This window comes from Gopherus flavomarginatus, chromosome 5, assembly GCF_025201925.1.
Source record: "Gopherus flavomarginatus isolate rGopFla2 chromosome 5, rGopFla2.mat.asm, whole genome shotgun sequence".
Classification (NCBI taxonomy): domain Eukaryota; kingdom Metazoa; phylum Chordata; order Testudines; family Testudinidae; genus Gopherus; species Gopherus flavomarginatus.
In genome coordinates, this window is record NC_066621.1 from 43,269,796 (window position 1) to 43,285,502 (window position 15,707).

The 15,707-nt window shown below is 44.0% G+C and overlaps 1 protein-coding gene and 1 pseudogene across 1 annotated transcript in view; both read left to right on the forward strand.

Moving 5' to 3' along the window:
- The first annotated feature begins 1,990 nt into the window (after positions 1-1,990).
- Positions 1,991-15,707, forward strand: part of LOC127051063 (carnitine O-palmitoyltransferase 1, liver isoform-like) — a 45,524-nt pseudogene continuing 31,807 nt past the window's right edge.
- CPT1A (carnitine palmitoyltransferase 1A) overlaps positions 6,155-15,707 on the forward strand; it is a 178,759-nt gene continuing 169,206 nt past the window's right edge. The window contains exon 1 of the mRNA XM_050952846.1: positions 6,155-6,219. The gene's annotated coding sequence lies outside the window, so the exon portion shown is untranslated. The remainder of the gene's footprint in view (positions 6,220-15,707) is intronic.

Genomic DNA, 15,707 nt, shown 5'->3' on the forward strand with positions numbered 1-15,707 from the left:
ATTGCGCAACTTTAAATGGAGCATGTTCTGTAATTGAGCAGAGACATAAGATCGAAGCAAGTTAAGTGGGGAGTTACTATACTATTGATGGAGATGACTCATGGCCAATCTTTGTGGGGGAACACCTCCAGCAGCACCCACTGTCATGCTGGGAGATGGCCCAGGCTAGGTTCTACAACAAAGGGTTTCACTTCAAGCAGTTTACCATCTGTCTCATGCTTGATTGAGTTACTGGGAAATACAACATGGCCAAGTCATGAGAGACAGCAGCTCCAGTAATCCAGGGCAGGAGTGGCTGTAATGTTAGTCAGGTAGGGAAAGTCAAGTTAGGTTTGCCTCTATGACTTCTCTGACCCCATATGATGCAAAGCTTCTCGGGGAATACTTCATGTTTATCAGTTGTAGCTGAAGTAGGATCAGAATTGTGACAAAGCAGTGACTCTAGCCTGGTGCTTTCTGATTTGGGACAGCTAGCATAGTTATTTGGTGAAATGATAAATAACCCCAGCATTTTCTTCCAAATGACATGCTTAAAAACCTGTTCCCTTTCACTTATGGATGGTGTAGGAAAACATGCTGATTATGACCTGTGACATCTAGGAAGTCCTCCAGGAAAACAAGAGAAGACCAGACTTAATGTATTTGATATTTCAAAGGTTTAAAAAAAATCAGAAGAAAAGCCTTAATAAATAAATTCAGATTGATAGAATTACTTCCCTTACCGGGAAAATGAATGGCCATCCAGCTGTTATAAAATTCTAATTAAACAATATCACCCTTATTCAAACTGAAAAAGTTAACAGAGTTCAAATTTAAACTTTCAGTACTTTTAAATGAGAAAATGTCTTGAATGTATTTTGCTTTATCTCGTTGACAAAATGTAGATCCACTTTTTTGTACTACTTTTATTATTCAGAATTATGTAAAGAACATGAAGTCTTTTTCCAGGAAGTGTGATATCTACATCTTTTCTTAAAATCCAATTGTTCTTTTTCGCAGTTCTTTGGATAAATGATACTGGATCTCAGGGCTCTATTACCAGGAAGGTTCTACATATCTTGCACCTGTGTTTTCCAATGTCATGTTTCTCACTCTTTCCAAGGTGTCCACAATGACAAATGTTTGTTTCAAAGAAGCTATTGTTCTTCAGTGAGACTGACTGTATTTATCTTTTGTACTTTATTGTATGGGTCAGGGGCTATTATTTCTCCCCTTGTTATAATTCTGTCAATGCTTTTAACACTAAATAATGTAACTGAACTGGTTCAGCATTATGTAATGAGGGTCTAATTCAGCACTGGTCTGAGCAGGTACAACTCAAATTGACTTCAGTGGAAGATACACCTAGTTATGTGAGGGGACAGTTAGATCCAGTGTTTCTGTTTTATTCCTTATCTTCTCCTATTCTCTAAAACGAGCCTGCCCAGCTTTTCTCAGGGCTATTATTTTTCTCCTTCATTATAAAGAAACCTCTATTCCTTATATCTTGGCTTTAAAGGAAGGAGTGATGGCCCCTGCATGAATTTCACACAGAATGGTGGTCACCCTCCTACTTAGACAGTGTTTAATAAAGCAAATATCCATGGCAGGATTCCTATATGAAAAGCAACGTGATTTAGTAAGGGGCCTTAACATGAGCCCAGCTGTTCCCTGCCTTTGCCTCACCTTAGTCCCTTTTCACCAGAGAGCAGCACCCCCCCACCTCTCCCCTCCCTTCGAACACCCAGCCCTGATCCCCCTTAGCAGCCCCCGTAATCCCTCCCCTGCCCTGCCCTTTGCTACCATTTAGCCCCCCCCTCACGTCACCAATTTAGCCCCGCCCCATGTCACAACGTCGACCGCTTCAGGGACAGCGACTCCGCGCAAGGGAGGAGACGGTTTCCTACGTTCCCGCCCAGCACGCGCCTCTTCCCTGCCCCTCTAGGCCCCGCCCATTCCCGGGGCTGCGCGCCCCTTCCCCTGCTGGCCTCCGCCCCGCCCTGGTCTGGTTCAGCCAATCGGCGCGCAGCCGGTAGCCGCGGCGCTCGCGCAGCTCCTTCGGTGCCTTGGCTGGGTGTGTGCGTGTGTGAGCGACCGACCGGCGCGCGCCCCGCTTCGCCGCTTGTCCCGTAACTGTCCCTGCCTCCGTCCGTCCCCTCATCGTCGCCGCGAGCCCCGGTAAGTGACACCCCCTCTGCGCAGGGACACGGCAGTGGCCGGGGGGTAGAGCTGCGCCCCACAGCAGGGAGCCCCTATGGCAGAGGCAGGGGCAGGGGCACTGCGCGGGGTGTGGCCGGAGGTCGCTCTCTGGCAGGGGGCTGCGGGGGGCTGAGGTCGCTCCCTGGCAGAGGGCTGCGAGGGGGTTGAATCCCGCCCTTCCCCATTAGAGAAGGGTTTAGGTTGGGCGTGGTGGGCAGGGCGATGGGTTGGGGGCTCCTCATGCGGGGCTGGGGTGGGTGAGCGCTGCAGGGTCCTCTCATGGGTGGGGCTGGGGGGGGATGTAATTGCCGTCAGCTTGACTGAATTCCAGAGCGGCATGTGCAGCTTTTCCCTGTTGTCAGCAACGAGGTTCCCTCCCCTCCCCCTTCTCCTTGCTGTGGCGGGGTGTCTGGCCTGTTGGGATCCTGAAAGCGACCCCTACCCAGGCAAGTGTCCCAGTCTCTCTGCGGTGTTCCTGCAGGGGTGCTTCAGACTGCAGACTCACTGCACCGGCTCCCGCACTGAGGGATGAATGAAACGTCAGTCATTTTGCCTCACCCACCCAGAGCTCCTTCAAGAGAAACGGTCTCCAGCTGATTCACTGTCACCCCACTGCTCGGCCCCACTGGGGCCAGCATCCACCTCATCTGAACGAGTGTTCCTTCTCTGACTGAGATCACTCAGTTAAAAACGCAACATTCTGAAATAAGGCCAAATGTAAAACTGTAACTGTGCAGCAGTGCTATTTTACAGGGAAATATCTATACATGATACATGAAAGTTAAAATATTCAGGCCCGGAAAGTTGCAGAAACCTTTCATTTGTTCTGCTACAAAACACCCAGTTTCTGTGATTAAATACACAAAGTAAATTATACTCCATAGCATCTTATCTCGAGTTCTCTGTAAGGCACAAGAAAGGGCAGGTACATCACAGAAATGTGACTTTTTGTATCTGTTGACTGTATTTGTCTTGACTTCAGTTTTAGAACATTGAAGCTATAAATACGGGGAGAGGGGTAATGGTGGGATGGCGAAGGCTGTTAGAAGATAAATAACATGTAATTCATGGTTAAAATTTACCACAAGTGTAATTTGTAGCTCTAGGAAAGTGGGATAGTGTGAGTGGATGTTGGCTAAAGAAAACCCCTTCACAATCAGCTATCATGAGCTGCTTTCCAAATTTTCATTGATGTTTTCTGCCCACATGTGCTCTACCATGGCACTCTTTCCTATGTTTGGGATGGTCAGCTGTCATCCAGTAAGCAATCTAATTATGCTGGAACTGTAACATATTTGAACACTATCTCATACTTGTCAGTATTCTTAGCTAACATCTGAATATAGAAAACACCTGGAAGTGAGGCACTTCTCCTGATTTCATCAGGGAAATTCACATAAAATACCACTCAAGATACTTAAAACCCTTTTCAGTGCAGTCTGTATGCTGATGTACGGCCTCTGGTGAATCTGCTGCACCAGGGGAGATTTTCCAAAAAAAGTAGTGTAGATATAGCCAAGTACAAGAGATTTCAAGTCTTAACCCAAATTCTGTTTCTACCTTTCAGCTTATTTGTGCTTTACGGGATCAGTGAATATCCTTTTCTGTTTTGTTTATTTGAAAGGCTAGATTTTTGGAGTCAATTTCAACAGGAAATATTACACTTTGCGTCATGGTGTCTTTAAGAGTGCTAGGTCTAAGAATGAGGAATGTCTTAAAACTCTTTTTATTACACCATTCTCTTCCCTAAGTGTCTGATTACTTGTCTTTCCAGTTCTAAAAGAATATATACTTTAATCAGCTTATAATACACCTTATCACCTGTAAATAATAATGGTAAGAAACTGCTCTCACTGTGTCAGTACTTACAGCAGTGAGGTTTCGTGGCTACCAGTCCTCAGACTGATGTTTCTGACTTTGTGGATACTGAAAATGATTGATTGTGATAACGCAACTTAAAACCACTACTACAAACATGTGACTAGCAGAAATACAGAATGTCAACAGAGATCCAGAGGGTTACATTTGTAAGCTGTTGTTAAAGTATTAAACTTCACACTAGTGCCTTATATCTATATTTGGAGAGAGAATCAGATGCATTAGCTTGGGGATGGGACAGTCTGAGGAGAAGAGAGAGAGAGACCTGAAACCTAAAGGAGCAGACCCCAATCCTGTTACAAGTTCCAAGCTCTGCAACAGTTTTGGCATGGCTTGAAAGCTAACTAGTAGTGCCTGAGCTTCCTAACACTTAAAATTTTGGGGAGCTACAGCTTTCACTTATGGACCTTTTCCTTAAATGAATAATTATATTTAGAAAAACCCTTGGAAATCAGACTGAACACTTTTTACCTACTATAAAGACAACAATTAGAGAAAAAAGTCTCTTTCAGTTTTAATTTGGGCAAAATACCCTTTTTAGTACCAAATTCTTAGTTCTGTGTTGGGCTGTATCTTTTTTCTACTTTAAATTAAAGACAGCTTTATTCCCTCTTTGACTTTTTTTTTAAATGGGGAATGCATTTAAAGTCTGCTCTTAAACTCTCCTTTCTTGTTAGTAGTGGCACTTCGCATTTTGTGAGACCGCTGGCAGTGAAACAGGATCTGTAGTCTGGAGTGTAAAAGACAAATTGAGCTTTTGTTGTTCAGTAGTGCATTCTGCAGCAGCATAACCTTTCACCTACTTTTCTGCAGCAGTCATGTGACTTTCTAGTGCTGTGGAGGAGAACTGCGGTTTCAAGAAAAGAAATACCGGTTGCTCAATGGAAGTGCCCTTCAGATGACGCATCAGAGCTTCGTAAAACTAAATTGGAGATACAAATGTATTCTCAATTATTTGGTCAGAGGGTAGGGGTAAAAAAAGAAAACAAAAATGCATAACACTGCCCAATTCAAATGTTTTCTTGTCAGGAAAAATGGTTAACCTTTACAATATGCAGAGGTAATGGAACTGGTGGATCTAGCTTCTTGCTACTTTAAAAAATTATTATAAGCCCAACCTTGAAGAGTTTTTCTATATAAAAAGCAACTTAAATGGAAGCTTTTTTTTTTTTTTTTTTAAATTGGCATGCAACTACATTGGGTATTGTAATTCAATAAGTCCTCTAGGACTTGCAGTATACTGTAAAGTATTCCTAAACTCCAGATTTTTAGGAGAACATGCATATAAACAATTGTAAAGCAGTCCTCCTGCATGTTCAAATCATCATTTTTTATAGGGTCTATTTAAATAATGGCACCAGTGTTTGACTCTTTTTTTTTTTTTTTTGTTCCTTTTAGTCACTAGGGGAAATGAAAAGTCTACCTCTTGAAGGCCTCTAGTATTTATGCCTCACTCACTTGCACTGTAAAATCACATAATCTGCTGCCTGAGGTGACCCCACTGTTTTTGCCTCCGTTGGCCTTGCTTAGCAGTCATACTGATAGCAGTTTTGAGCCCCTGGAGAATGTATGCTTAGCTGATAAAAAGCCTGTCACTCCAGTTACCTAGGTTAATGTACGGAGGGTAAGCATTGCAATTCTCTGTTACAGCCGGAGTATTACAGAAGCTAATTAGTGGAATGTCATTATTCCGGTAATGTAAATGTATATCTTTCACAACAGCAAACCAACCCCCCTCCCAAAAAACCCACCCACTAGTCTTCAGCTCTGTTTTTGCTGCGTAGCAAAATAGCTGTATGGTGTTTTGGTTTTACATATCAGGCTTTTATGTAGCAGGATGTGACAATCAGATGCATGCTGGAGATAATCCCATCCCCCTGGCAGAGTGTAATTAACAAAGGTTTGTGAAGCACTGTGTGATGCCCAGATCAAAGATGCTGGCCTGGCAGAGTAATAACAAAAATTAATAGCCAGGCCCAGTTGTTTAGCTTCCCCCAATCTGATGAGAGAAGAATATGCAATATAGTACTACCCCACAGTTCTGAGCACCTGGCTATTAAGCCCTGTCTGACTAATTCCAAACACTCAACACCCTCAGGACAGACCATTCCCAGCTATAGAAGTGGGAAACTGGAGCCTACAGAGTGGTGACCAGTCCAGCCGGTGAGTCAAAGCTGGGAGGGGGTGAGGGGTGCAGGAGGGGGTGAGGGGTGCAGGCTTTGGGATGGAGTTTGGGTGTAGGCTCTGGGTTGGAGATGGGGGTGTAGGAAGGGGTGGGGGTGCAGGCTCTGGGAGGGAGTTTGGGGGTGGGAAGGAGTATGTGGGAAGGGGGAGGTAGTGCACGCTGTGGGAGGGGGTGCATGCTCTGGGAGGGAGTTTGGGGATAGGAGGGAGTGCAGGGGTGAGGGCTGTGGGGCTGAGGATGAGGGATTCATGATGCAGGACGGGGTTCAGGGCTAGGGCAGAGGTTGGGCTGTGGGGCGAGGGCTGTGGGGCTGAGGATGAGGGGTTCATGATGTGGGGGGGCTCAGGGCTAGGGCAGAGGGTTGGGGTGTGGGGTGAGGGCTGTGAGGCTAAGGATGAGGCATTCATGATGGGGGCTCAGGGCTGTGGCAGAGGATCAGGGTGCGGAGGGATGAGGGATGGGGCTGAAGATGAGGGGTTCATGCTGCGGGAGGGGGCTCAGGGCTGGGGCAGAGGATTAGGGTGCAGGGGGATGAGGGCTCTGGCTGGAGATGAGAGGTTTGGGGTATTGGAGTGGCTCAGGGCTAGGGTAGAAGGGCAGGGTAAGGGCAGCCTGCCTTGCCATTAGTGAATGGTGGACGCTAGGACCCTGGGGCAGCAGACACCAGTTCTGCCAGGAGCCGCTCTACTCCGACAGCAGAGTAGAGGCGCGGCGCTGCTTTCTGTCAGGCAGGGACGTGGCGGGGCAGGGGGAGACCCACGGGGGCCAGAGCCTGATCCAGGCAGGGCCAGGGGAGAGACCCAGCTCCAAATATTGCTGGAGCAGGGCCCCCAGCCCTGAATGTTCCTGGTGCTCGAGCACTGCAAACATATATAACCTGCCGCCTATGGTTAGGTTCCAGGGAAATTTTTTTTTGCCGTACAGTACAGTACTATAGTTGGGAGGTGCCCCCGCCTTACTCCACTGGTACTGGAGACAAGGAGGCTGAAGGTGCTGTAGGCTAGGAGAAACAAGCTGCACAGCAGCCGCGGCAGCTTCCCCTACTCTGCAAGCACCAGGGGGAGGGGCTCAACCCTTGGCCTGCCCAGGCCACTTCTTCCCTCAAGGCTCCACCCTTAACCCTCCTCTTCCCCTCCCTTTACTCCGCACGCTGTGTCCTCGCTCCTCCCCACTCTCTCCCTTGCCTCCTGCCTGTGACAATCAGCTGGCTTGCAGCATTCAGGAGGAGGAGGAGCGAGGACAGGCTCCCCCTCCCTCCCCTGCCTTCTGAACGCTGCAAGCCAGCTGACTGCTGCGGGCAGGAGGCGAGGGGGAGGTGCTCTGCATCCTCACTCCTCCCCCTTCCCTCCTGCCCGCAGCAATCAGCTGATTTGCGACATTCAGGGGGCAGGGGGGAGGAGTAAGGATTCAGCGTGCAGGCTCCTCCCTCCCTCCTGCCTGTGGCAATCAGCTGGCTTGCGGCATTCGGGAGGCAAGGGAGGGAGGTGTTTTGGTTTTACATATCAGGCTTTTATGTAGCAGGATGTACTTTAAACGTCCAGAATGTCATAAAAGGTGACTTTTGCACGGATGTACGGAATAACATGCATTGTAGTACAGGCCTGAAGTAATGCCTTTTTCTATGCTTGTATTATATAGAAAGAACGTATCTGGGCAGAGAATAAGGAAAATATCTTCCTACTGGTATTTTCCTGATAAGTGAATGTCAGAGCTGCAGCAGTTTTGCCTTTGAACTAGGTTGAGCTGTGTGTCTGTCAGTCTGTGTTATTAGACTGCACGTTATAGAGCCTTTCCTCTACCTGTATCATGTTGCTGTGGAAGTGTGCTGGAGTGGCAGTCCTCTAGTATTTATATATGCAGTAAGTACAGCTCAGGCTGCTGCAGTCAGGTTCCCCCATTCTTATTTGCCCATGTGCCTCTACCTTGACAAAATAGTTTATTGTTAGACTGGGTAGAATTCGATTTTTTTATAATTTCGATGAGTAACATTGTTTATTTTTAAGCATTTTAAAAAATGTACAGGTTTAAAATTTCATAGTTGTGCAAAATTTGGAGTTTTAAACATTTTTTTCTACATTTCCATTGATTTAAATTTTTGCAGTTGTTGGAAAATATTACGAGAGGGAGGGTGTCAGGCAATTTAATGACAGTAGATGCAGAGATTCAAAAAGTTAAGCTTTATAACAGTTAAAACACAAACTGTCAATATCAAATGTCAAAATATACAATATCGGGAATGGAGGTTGTTCGTAACTCTGAACAAAATGTTACTCTTGTTCTTGCAAAAGTTTGCAACTGAATATTGACTTAATACAGCTTTGAAATTTTACTATGCAAAAGAATAATGCTGCTTTTAACCATCTTAATTTAAATGAAACAAGTACAGAAACAGTTTTCTTACCTTGTCAAATTTTTTAAACTTTCCTTTTTTAAGTAGTTTACGTTTAACACAGTACCGTACTGTATGTATGTATTTATTTTTTTGTCACTGCTGCTGATGCCTGATTGCATATTTTTGGTTCCAAATGAGGGGTGTGGTTGATGAGTCAGTTTGTAACTCTGGTGTTCATAACTCTGAGGTTCTACTGTGCAAACCAAATATCCTTAAATCAAACTATAAGTGCTCAAGTAGCACTTTGTTTGCCTATCTGCAATATGTCATCAGTTTGTGTACAGTGAAATCATTTACTGATAAAAATCTAATCCTTCTAAGCGTACTAAGGCTTGGTTTACATTAGCAATTTATATTGGTATAACTTCTCACTCAGGGGTGTGAAATATTCACACTACTGAGGGATGCAGTTATACTGACCTAACTCCCAATGTAGACAGCGCTGTGTCAATGAGAGAGCATCTCCCATGAACCTTGCTACTGGCTTTCGAGGAGGTGGAGTACCTACGGAGAAGCCCTCCTGTTGGCATAGGTAGCATCACCACTGAAGTGGTACAGCTGTGCTTAAAAATGAGGCAGCAGCATAGAGAATCCCTGAGTTTGCCAGCTCATTTTGCATAGGCCTCCAAACAAGTAAAAGTTACATGACTTAGTTACTGTTAGTCAGAACTGGTTTTGAATTGGTGACTTAGGTATGGAAAACGCTATAACCATTTACCAGTCAGTTCCCCTATATGCAGCTGTACAAATAGGGCAGCATGAAACATGCCATTCAATTTAGATCAGTGCCTTTTAAAAAAAACCCAAAACCTAAAAAACTTCAAGTTCTGTTTCACATTGGACTATCACAGAAGCACACAACTTCTAGAAGAAAAGCAGAATTTTTATTGAAATCCATTGAGATACAGGGAGAAATAATAAAAAACAGTACAATCTCTTGCCTGTTCAATTTATAGAACTTTCATTTGTCCTTCTCTGCCATGCCCCCCAGCAGATGGTTTTCTTTTCTCTCAAGAATTGCCTGAAGGGGAAGGGTTTTATAGTTGCTAATATAGTAGGCAGAACAGCCTGGAGAAACGATACCTCCAAAAGGGTATCTCCACTCTCGCTTGGCATTTGGCCCCCAGCATAATTTTACTCTCTACGTTAGCTAAACTGGTTTGAGTCCTTAGAATCCTTGCTGGGGACACTGGGTTGTTACTTTCAGCCCTCTCCACTCGTGATCAGCTCTGACCTGCTGACTGAAGATGGTTCAGCAAGGGAAACAGGACTGTTTAATATCTGCACCTGAGGACATGGTGTGTATATGTGTGAAAGGGTAGTATGGTTTTGAAGTTTGTATTTGGGACTACTCCCTTGTTTGTCACTAAGTTTCCTGAAACCCTTCTCACTCCTCACCTCTGACATAGTCTCACTGTACTGGAAGTAGCAGTCAGTTTATGAAACCCAAGAGACTGGGGTGGTTCAAAGTCAAAGCTTTTTTTTTTTGTGTGTGTATCTGTACATGTCTTCATGACTTCTCCAATGGGGAGCTATAATGGACTGTTCATTATTACTGTATAACTCTATATCAGTTGATAGCATTGGACTAAACAGAATGTCTGTCTTCTCCGACTTCAGCTGAAGGTTCCGTGCCAAGTCCACAAGGATATCCGCCCCAGCGGGTTTGGGAATAAGGTGCTCTCTATGCCAGTGGTTCTTAACATTTTTCTTTCTGAGGCCCCCTTCCCCCCAACATGCTGTAAAACCTACACGGACCACCTGTGCTGCAACAATTGTTTTACTGAATATCCAGTAGATTAAAAACCAGGGCTGGTGTTAGGGGGTAACAAGCAGGGCAATTGCATGGGGCCCCACGCATAGCTAAATTGCTTGGGCTTTGGCTTCAGCCCCCAGTGGTGGGGCTTGGCTTTGGCTTTCTGCCCTGGACCCCAGCGAGTCTTAACGCTGGCCCTGCTCTATGGTTTATTTTGGCACACCCCCTGAAACCTTTTCACAGTTCCCAAGGGGGCCTAGGAACCCAAAAAGAGTGTTGTGTTGGGTGACTTGGTTACAACACAATTCTGTTTAATAGGGTAGGTGGGTCTTTAATCGTATTCCTAAACTATAGTAAGAACTTGGACCATGCAAGTTATTAGCATGGTTTGGGAACTCTGGAGCCATTTCTGCACTTCAAAATCAAACTTTGTAACTAGATCCCCCATTATGCTTCTGCTTGGGCCTCAGTGGGTTTTTGTTGGTCAGGTCTACATGCAGGTCAGCCTTACTGATTTTTGTTTCTTTCCCCCTCACCCTCCTTCCTCCTCCTCAGCATTGCCCAAATTTAGGAGGAGAAAGGAGGTAAGTGGCAGAATTAAAGTAGAAATCTGGGTAAAACTTCCAAAAGGATCTCCCATAGAATGCAGGTCAAGAACAGCTAATGTGAACAATGCACATTCTCAGCTGCCCAAGGCTGACCACAGGAATCCAGGGATACACTTACACTACAATAAAAAGACCTACAGCATGGCCTCAATTGGCATGAGCTTGCGAGCTATAAAATAACGGTGGAGATGTTCAGGCTTGGACTGGGGCCAAGACTTGGAGACCCTCCCTCCCTTATGGGGTCTCAGAGTCTGGACTCCAGCTCAAGCCTGAACATCTACGCTGCTATTTTTAGGCCCGCAGCCAAAGCCCCATGAGCCCAAGTCAGTTTACCTGTGCTCTGAAACTTGGTGCCACGGGATTTGTATTGTGAGCTTGACTATATCTACGCTGCAATACATAGGTGCAGCTTGTTCTTTGCCATTGGCCCCAGCAAGCCACCCAAAGACTCAGATATCAGGTTGTCTGTAAACATTCTGGCTTGCAACATATCCCCAGTGTTGCGGCACATGTGTGAAGGACTTTGGCTCATCACTGTAGATGCACACTGTAAATGCAACTCTTACCCCAAATAACTTTTTAAATATTACTTTCCCAAAGTGACAGTGTCAGACAGTAGGTCAGATCAATCTAGGGTAGGTGGTATGAGTTTCAAAAGGAGAGAGTCTTGGGTTGAGCCCCACGTATTCTAAAAAAAATGAAAAACTGTTAAACTTGGATGATGTGACTTTGGGGTGGGAGGGTGCTGTATCTTAGGAACCCCTTGCTCAAACAACCTAAAATTTGGACTACTAACTCTATACCATGGACTTACAGAAGTTTTCACGACAAATCAGTCAGCATGCAGATTTTAAAGTACTTTTCAAAATTTGGCTGTTAAACAGTAAGCTAGTGCCAGTCTTAACTGTAGTGGTGCTATAACCCCAGTATAATTGTTTGCTAGAGTCAGTCAATTTTGTTTTCATCCAAGTTAAATAGTAGTTAAACTGAATGTTTCTTTAATTCAGGTTTGAAGGCTATGTACATCTGAAACATCAATTGTCTGTCTGTCTCTGATTATGTCTGTATTCCTTTTGCTCCATCCTTTTGCTAAAGCCATCAGATTCAGCTGTCAGGTAGAACATTTTGGCTCATGCAAGTCTCAAGCCATTTCTGTGCAGTGAATATTTGTTGTCACTTTTGCTTTGCAAATTTCTCCACACAGTGTTGTGTGTCTGATGTATTAATAGTTTTAAAATACAACTTTCTCATAGTCACTGTAGTATCAGTTGTACTGATAAGTATTAAGTGCAGTGAGTTTCTGTGTGTGTCTTGGGCTCTTTACCTGCTAAAGTTGAATAGCATGATTAGATATCAGTAAGATGAGTAGAATTTGAGGAAAATAGAGCACTGCTTTGAAATAGAAATACTTACGCGAATAACAGCGCTTGGAGGGTGTTCACAGGCAAATTTAGACATCAGTTTTTGCAGGGGTGTCACGTGACACAGAAATGAGATAGCTACCCTGATTCTGAGCTTCTGCTGTCTTACCACTATTTTTTAAACTTGGAAAGCTATTAATACTACTACTGTCCTGTCATGAATGACTACTATAAATAGCCAATAGTAAGAATCCTCTTTTTATCTGGGTCCCCATTTAAGTGCTTCAGAACCAAGTGCTTCTTCACACAATTTTCTGAGGACATGAGTTCTGGCATTCTTTGAACGGCATAGCAAGAAGTGTTCAGTTAAGCTTCCTAATAGCTATACATGAGTATGTAAAATTCTAGAAAAATCTGATCCCCAGTCTAAGGTATGTTTGGCATTCTACTGAATTTCATGTTTTTGATTAGTTTCATGTTATGAGGTCGTTGTTTAAATACTGCCTTATGTGAGCAACAGATTCACACCAGTGAAGAATTTTTTGGCATCTTTAAGCATGAATAGTCAGCTACCCTTAGGGCCAAATTCTGCCATGATGAAAGTGGATAAAGCAGCCCAGAAGTTAATGGAGTTGTATTCAAAACAAACCTGAATGTGACCCTAAATTACCAAACTGATACTCCAATGAACAGAATTCTCTAGTATGGGCTGTGTAGAACAAACTATTAATTGATTAGTGAAAACTCTGGAATATACCTCTATCCCGATATAATGCTGTCCTCAGGAGCCAAAAAATCTTACCGCGCTGTAGGTGAAACCGCATTATATCAAACTTGCTTGGATCTGCTGGAGTGCGCAGCCACGCCCCCCCCCCCCGAGAGTACTGCTTTACCGCATTATATCTGAATTTGTGTTATGTTGGGCCCCGTTATATTGGGGTAGAGGTGTACAAGTTAGAGATCACAACTGGTTTTTATTACTCATCTCCCATGTTGGCTTGGTTGGGCAGTAGTGGATTCAGTTACCTTTCTTCTAATTGTGCAGAGCATTAATTCCTATAGAGCAGAGTCTTCAGTTCTAGAGCTTAGTCTTCATTAGGAATGTTATCCTACAATTTCACGCCATGGTCACTGATTGAGCCTCTGCAGCAGGAGCGTTAGTGTAGATAAGGCTTCAAGCCGACATCACAATTTTAGCTACTATTTCATTGAGCCCTGGTCTACACTGCAGACTTATGTTAGTCTAACTGTTGCTCAGGGGTGTGGACAATCCACAGCTGTGAGCAATGAGGTTATACCATCCAAACTCCTTTTTGAGCTCATGATCCATTTGTAAATGTTTATGGCCTGTCACGACCCAGTAAATGGTCTGGGGGTGGAGCCCTGGGATGGTTTAAGTCCAGTCCTCGCCCCCCACTCCCCGAGTGATTTGGGTTGGGTCCTGCCCTGCACTCACCCGACAGTGGTGGCTCCTGCAGCTTCTTTGCTGTGGGGCTGGCTGGGGTTGGCTCTGGGCGCTGCAACCTCCGGGATTGCATCGCTGCTCAGGTTTGGCCCCGCCCCACTGACTGGACCAAGATTGTGTGAGTAGAGTTGTGACTTGGCTCATGGAGTTTCAGTGTGACTCACTCAAATTTGGCCTACCCAGACTCCTGACATCATGACAGTTGGGCCACAGCACAGTTGTGCTGGGACCCCAGAAGTTGTAGTGCCTGGCTCAAGGAGATGAACCCAAGCAGCCCTGTAGGACAGGGGCTACCATGTGACCCTTTGAAACATTCTGGCAACCTAATTTTGGGTTCTGATCCATGGGTTGAGGAAACCCTGTACTAGTGTCCCCCCCCATCGTTGTTACCACAGTAGAGCTAAAATTTTCATAGTGATATTGGAAACTTTATGGGGGAGGAATCCTAGTATAGGCACAGCCTTGAGTTGTTTTGCCTCCTACATCTTTTTTTCTTTTGTCTCTTTCCTATATTCTAAATTGACAGGTAATTTTTATTTCTCTTAGAAAACTTGCCACTGTTTTGACTTTTCAGTTAATTGATTTTACTGATTGATAGCCATTTGATTTGGAACTTGCATCATCTGTTTGAAGTAACTTGATAATTACAGTGTGCAAATGAATTGCTGGCTGTCTCATCTGACTTTGTTTTCTGAAGCATATTTTATCTATTTTCAAGTTGATGAGTTTACAGATATTTTAATATAGTAGGCCACATTGTAAAAGGCCACCAACTTGAAAATCACATTTTTACCTGAAAATCTCGTTCTTGCTATTAAAAATAATACCTACAACTTTTAAAATTGAAAGACAAAAGAAAAATGTATTTAATTTTTCTGTTTATTTTGCACTTTTGACTGCAGTATCTATGCAGCTGGCAAAGGTAGAGTGCTAGCAGGACAATAGGCAGAGTTAAGTCTGCTCTTGCAGACACACTTGCACACAAATAGCTTGTGAACTGTGCTAACAGTGAATTGAGAGATTATAATTATTATTTTTGCAAGTGTAGATGCAGCCCAATAGTGTGTTTAACATCAATGGTAGCAGACAGGGAGGGAGCAGTGAGCCTGATTGTGCTTCACAGATTGTGTTTCATGGAAACATCAAACAAGATGAGTTGATAGACTTCAGTTCTTCTGCAGCATCCAAACTGGGATAGACATAAGGGAGTTCAGCTTGAAGTATGTGTAATCATAGTTTATATTTTAAGGAAATTATTACAGTACTATAAAAATCCAGCATTTTACTTTTATGTGAATCTAGTGCTGTATTTTTGACATAATGAGGTGGTCACTTTTCTATGAGAGAGCGTGAATAACCGCTGAGAGTGAGATGTCTCTTGGAACTGTGGACCTTATTCATAAGGAATAGGACCTGGTTTCTGAAAATAAATTTGCATCGGAAAAAAGAGGAATGACAGAGAATGAGGTGTTTTTTTTTTTGTTTGTTTTTGTTTTTTTTTTTACCATTTTTTTTCTTTTGGAGCTTACTGCGAGTTTGTTGGAGATCTGAAGAGGCAGCAAGGCAGGCTGTTCTACTACCTCATCTCTGAACTGCCAGGTGAATGACTCTCATGTTTTCCCCTCTGTGATAATTAGGCTTTTGTTTCCACCCAGCTGTACTTAGCTGAAAGTAGAAACTATGGTAAATTCCTGAGATCAGGGAAAAATAAGGCAAACAACAGTGTTTTCACCTTTTTGCTGTTCTGTGGCATATGACCTTTATCAAACCCACATCCAGGTGAAGATATTTTGATTTAGGCTAATGATTACTCCTGTGTGAGATCTTGCAGTATAATTTTTTGCAGTTCATCTGTTGGTTATAATGGAAAGGAGATTGCTGGCA